Below are 6,547 nucleotides of genomic sequence, written 5' to 3' on the forward strand. Positions count from 1 at the left end.
CAACGAGGAGGGTCTGCTGTGTTTTCCCACTGCGAGGAGCAAAGTCACACAGGGGGTAATTATCTGTGACGTGGAGACAGACATGGCTTCCCACCACACACACTCTCCAACGCACACCCCAACATTTATGCATGGCCATAGAGTCCCTGGTGCACAAAAGTATGACTCCCACTATGTGTGTGTTTGTGTGTGTTTACTGAGCTATGGATGGGTTGCCCCTCTGAGCCACGGGTTGAGTGAATATTCTTAGCACGTTGGGACAGTCCACAACACAGTGCGTCCCTGTAGACCCCTGCCCTGCCTGCCTGTACCCTCTGATTTGGACAGAGGGCAATCAAGCAGACCCAGTAAACAATACACAGCGAGGCCATGGAAAACCACAGTAGCTGCTCAATGTATTCCTCTCATATCACCAGGGACAACAGTGTTTGTCCAATCACTGTGGAGTCAGAGAGATGCAGTATGGAGGGACTATTAAAATGATCAAGGATGCCGGTTAATGGCCAGCGGAAGATGACATGCTGCACAGTGCTTTCATAGAGCTGCCAAGGGAACACCCATTAGAGTGATGGCCCATAGGAAATATATATATCGGGGAGTGTCAATGTCTGCTTTTGAAAGGCCTGTTCTTGTTTATTTTATCCGGTGAATGCCTCCAGAGATCTCAGTTCATTCTGAGCCAGGGGTCGAGAGCAGAGAGCCCTTTATGTGGCCGACTTGCAGAGGGAAACTCCTAAACTTGTTTAGGACGTCTCACAGTGAACCTGTTGGTACAAATGATGAGATATAAGCCCCGAATACACAGACCCTAACACAAATACAAACATAATATGCAATATTGCCTTGTTGTCTAGTGAAGAACATGAAGACAATATTTTGACATGGACATTCAAGGTTTGTCACAAAAACATATTTCCTCTGTGACTGATATCTTCATTGGTCTCAGTACGTAGAACCCAAAGAGATACAAAAAGAAATGCCCATCTACAGGTGACAACCACAGATTTTACAACCCAAACATAGAAACAGGTTGTATGTCAGGGTTATGTCAAGATAGTTACCCAAAAATAGCGAAAATGTATCCGTCATCAGGTACCTTGCGAGACTGGCGCCTGATGACGTATCCAAGAATTTACCATTTAAGGTCGATGCCTAGCCTCGACCATCTTGTGAGAGTTTACCCCCAAGACATAACCGTCTGTCAGCACTCTTCAAAACAACCCAGGTGACTCTAACGACCCATATTTGACACTAACAACCTGCAAAACTCATGTGCGTTTTCTGATCCTATTATCGTGTCAGGTCATGACATGGTTTGACTGCGCCTTTCAAAACACAAACATCTGTTTTTTGATCTGCTGTTGGGAAAGATTTTGGTTGTCATGGTTTAAAGGAGCGATGTTGACTGTCTGTAGAATGGATGTGGACTGAAATTTCTTGTCAAAGTGAGACGCTTTAAGTCATTAGGGGTAGGTGTTTTTATTTGCTTGCTCCAAGCAATTCAGAATCCAAACAACTTTTCCTTTTTTCTTCGATAGCCACAGAGCAGAAGAAGAAAGTCTACTCTCTTCTATTGCGCTGTACATAGAATCAAGCTAAATAAAATCTGGAGTGTCATCTCCAGGCAGAAGGAGAGGAAAGAGTGTTCTTCTCACATTACCCACTTCTACATTGGCAAATGATTAGCCTGCTGAAAACATCTCATTATCAGTATTTATGAGGGAGTGCGCCAGCCGGAGTAATGACAGCTTTACTCCAAAGTGGCACTCTCTCTCTTCCCCTCTCTTTCTCTTTGTGCACACACACTCTCTCTGTCTTACACACACTCTGTTTATGTGTGCCTAAAGGAGAGATATAAATCATGTAGATATAGATTCAGAAACTGTAGATGTTATATTACTCTAGTACATTAATGCATTATTCTCTCCCTCTCTGACCCTTCTTGCATGTTGAGCAACTTTTAAAGAGACCCTTAATTTCCTGTCACGTGTTTGAGAGCCTGTCTGTGTGTGCATATATATGTGTGTATTATTATAGTGCTAATGTATGTTTGTGAGAGACAAAGTAAGTTTTAGACTTTAAGACTAAGGACATTTTTCCTTACGTAGATTTTTAGCATTGAAAATTTGGTTACGTTTTGAGTTTGAGGGTTTTAGAAAGACGATTAGATCAAGGTTAAGGCTGGGCGTTGGTTAAGACATGTTCAGTGGTTCGGAAGATTTCAGAAAAGTCTCTGTCCATGCTGAAAAAGAAAATGAAAAGAAAATGCCAACTTCTTGTTTGCAAACAATAAATCTAACAAAGATTACGGTTACTAATGCTCTTGCTAACGCTTACTGCCCTTTAAGGCAAATTTGTGATTTTGGACTATATAAATAAAATTAACAATTTATGGTGTGTTTTAATATAGCAAAGCACAACTTTCATATATTTTCTGTTACTGTTTAAAAACAACTGAATAAGAAAATAAATATCAATTAGATTGCAGATTGTTAATCCACTCCTTTATTTAGACTATGAATAAAATTATTATTTCACTCATGCAAACTTGTCTGATAACATAAACGTGAATACAGAACACCTGTATTATTTGATCAGCAATTTGCATCCGAAACAAGTACTTAGAGGAAAGAGACAGTTGGCTTCATAGATATACATCAGTGATTGGGAAAAGCGTATTTTTTGCCATCCACATCAGCATTTTTAGATGTATCAAATCAGGAGAACATTTTTGAAAGTCTCGGTTTTCCAGTGTGAAAAACTTAGTTTCACAGCAAGCCGAACAGAAAGGAAAAGATACTTTTCCAAATTAAACCAGCTCTGCGTGGACATATACCAGCATCTTCCTCATCAGTCGGCATGTCTACTTCTCTGTTGGAGGTTTTGGTTTTAACTTGGCAAACTTGTTGAAAATCTGGTTTCAGTCACAGATACATACTATCTCTGCACTAATCATTTTTTTCATCTGTAGACACAACCCGAGAGACTGAAGAGATTTCTTATTAGTTTGGATGTTGTTGCCTGAGGGGCAAGAAAGCGATGAGATATTTGACCAAACGCAGAAACCCAATAAGGGGCCATCGATTAGGAGGGCTGAGCACCATATTGGACACACAGGTGGCTACAAAGAAATTAAAAAGCTGCAACAAATAAATGGAAGAAATCAAAACTCGGGCACCTTAAATCTTTTTGTCTCTCTGTTTGTTTGTTTATGTTTTGAATCCCCCAGGTGGAGGGTGTGTTGGCTGTCTAAAGAGGAAGTCACAATAGAAAACTTGTGTGGGCCATGAAAGACCGAACACAAGATTTGTTCATTTTGCTCTGGACTGAAATTGGTGGTTATTTTATGCTTATGACTGATCTCTCAGATCTTTTGTCCTTTTAAACTTTAAGGTTTTGACATCTGGGATGTTTGATTGATTGGGACATTCCTTATGTGCATGAGTAAGAGAGCTGACAAATGTTTTCTAGCCGCTACCAGAGATACAGACATAACATTACTGAACCAAAAAGGCTAGTCTTATTGGAATCATTGCTAATATTAGCAAGCTAGGCTAATCAGTAAGCTAGGCTAGATAATTTGACTGTCTCCATCGTGGCCTGTCTGCTCTGTTGTTCACTGACTTCAGTCATTGTTGTGTCCTGTTGTGTGTGTTTATGAGTGTGTTTAGTTGGTGAGAGCCGCGACACAGAGATCAGAGGAGATGCTGCAGCCTGATAATAAATGTATCTGTAAACGTACAGATAAAAGAACCAATAACATTGGAGCTGATCAATACTCTCTCTTTAATAATTCAGCACCGATCCCCGTTTAATAACAGGTTTTGGTACCTGAATATTGAAACCATCTGCGATTAAACTGGTTACCTCTAAGCTAGCTTTTCACTGTGCAATTCTATATGCCACCGGGTACGATCTCCCAGGACAACGAAGGGCTGATTTATGGCACAGAGGATGTGCATCAACCATTGCACAACCAAAGCAGGAACATGTTAGCGCTTTATTGTTCGATGGTAGCGATCCCCAGTTACCAAAGAGTATCAATGTAACTTCTTTGCAGTTGCCGTCCACAGTAGCGAAAATGGCAACAACCAAAGTAATAAGTGTGAAATAAAAAAGTCCTGTGTTCTTGGTAGCTGATAGTCTCTTTGCAACAGCAGTGCCAACATTAATGCCATTTGGAAATGTCCCCTATATGTCCAAAAACGGTTTTATTCCCTTTTCTAAAATTGGAAGAATATGCATAATACCTCTAGTATCATTATAGTTTACAGCTAAACTTTACCTCAACTTCAAAAAACATACTATCAAGGTACCAGCCATTGATGTTGACATTATCTACGTAATGTGTGCAAAGACTTTTATTTTAGAGTAGAGAAGAGCAGAGACAACTTCACAGCTGCCACTCACAAAGTGGCGAAGCTTTCTCAATATCGTCTATATTTAACTTTGACAAGAGGGAATGAACATGTTTGTGTTGTAAATACTAAGTGTGCTATAATATGAATTGGCTGGAACTGGATACATGTGACTAGGGGGCAAATGGATCTAATGGTAGTCTTAATGCTGGCCTTGAATAATGAGGCCTTTGTCTAATAAAACTGGAAAGCCTCCAAATACCTATAGGGACCTCGGCTAGTTAGAGCAATAACAGTCTATCAAAAGAGAAAGCAAAGTGATTACTTAGAGGGTAATAAATACAAGGTCCATGCTGGGGAGGGACTGGGGGCTAGAGTAAGAGTAAGAGAGAGAAAAAAACAGAGACAGGGACAGAGAGAGACAGAAAAAGAAAAGCTTTGTGGATAAATGTAACTCTATATTTGTTCTTTTTACCAATTACTGTGGCTGAATCTTGGTACAAGGTAGATATACCATATTGCCAACTAGTTTTCTTAAGGCAAAAGCAAGCTATGGAAAAAAACTCAGGTGAGTAAATGTGAATACATATGCAGGTAACAAATCATTAAGACTGAAGGCCTACTTAACCTTGGAAATCTTTCAGGAACCACATCATCAAGATTGCTTCCATTGAGATAAAAATAAAAAGCGAAGAAATTTAAATATATGCATTTTGAGCGTGAGGACCTTGATTTTTGTACAGGTGACAAGTGAGAAAATAATAATTTCAAAAAAGAATACAATTAAAACTTCTGAACAGGTAGAGATTTTTTGCTTCAGGGAACTTTGAAAACGACTTCACAACAACCTTTGAAATTACTTGCAGAATAGTTTGAAATTCAGTTGAAATATGTTCCAAGAAAGGACACCCAAACAAAGAACACAATCAAAGCCACTGTGTGCATTTCTATGGTGACCAAGGGCAAACATCACACTTGAGAAGGAACATGGAGGAAATATTGTCACTTATTCAAAATGACAAAATAGTTCAAGCTTGAAGGTCAAGATTCTTGTGAATTTTGAAGAACAGTTTCAAAACCAATCAGGAGCACTTTGATTGCTTAAACAGACAAGGCAAATGGATAACCCTGGTTTTAACAAATATGCACACATACAAGAACATGCACACACCTGCACACACAAAAAAAGGCTTTCACTGTCTACCCCATTCCCAGCATGTCTTAAATGGTGGAGTAGTGCTGACCTGAAGGAACAGCTTTAGGGCCAGAGAACTGGACACAATAACACCACCATCAATTACAGCCCTGAGAGAGGAAAGAGAGAGTCCAATCAGAGAATTAGAGAGATGTGGGGCAGACAGGTGGATCGACAGCCTCGAGGCAGAGGCAGAGGGAGAGGGTGGAGAAGGGGATGACAGAGAGGACAGACAAGAGACAGACTGCTGGTCACAGCTCTAACTAAGTGACGGGATGAGGATAATAAAGAGTCAGTCACACAGAGCGAGCGGTGGCCTCAGAGGGGGGAGAGAGGGAGGGTTTGGAGCAGAGGGGTGACAGAAGTGAGAGATGGACTTCATCAACACCGCTGCCTGATGGTTAGGGTTCAGACTGTTGCTATGTTTCTGGCCCGCTGACTTCAGGGCGGGGAAAATGTGTGTGTGTGTGTGTGTGTGTGTGTGTGTGTGTGTGTGTGTGTGTGTGTGTGTGTGTGTGTGTGTGTGTGTGTGTGTGTGTGTGTGTGTGTGTGTGTGTGCGTGCGTGCACTAGCTCAATCTGCAATGACTGGTGAGCGATTCATTGCCCCCCACCGGAGTGACCAATGCCTTTCCACTCCAGGCCTTGATCCATTTCAGCTAATGTATTACTGGAGGAGCATCACTGTCCGTTGTCTGCTGACTGGGCTGGACTGAACCTAAACACAGCTTTACTGAGCTTCACTGGACTGCACAGGGCTTTCCTGAGAGTTGCCAGAGAAAAAAAAAATCACATTGGAACCAGAAACGGCTGAAATTTGATGCAACACAAAGTTTAGTTTGGGTTGACAAAATAGAAATCATCCAAAACATGTGTGTCTCAAAGTGCAAAGAGAATTTGTGGATTTGAGATGGGAGATCAGGTTATCAGGTTTTACTTGAACCCAGCTAAATGAAATCTTCAGTACACTAAAAACGTGATGAATATCTGTTATT

The sequence above is a fragment of the Anoplopoma fimbria genome, chromosome 9 (genome assembly GCF_027596085.1).
Source record: "Anoplopoma fimbria isolate UVic2021 breed Golden Eagle Sablefish chromosome 9, Afim_UVic_2022, whole genome shotgun sequence".
NCBI lineage: Eukaryota > Metazoa > Chordata > Actinopteri > Perciformes > Anoplopomatidae > Anoplopoma > Anoplopoma fimbria.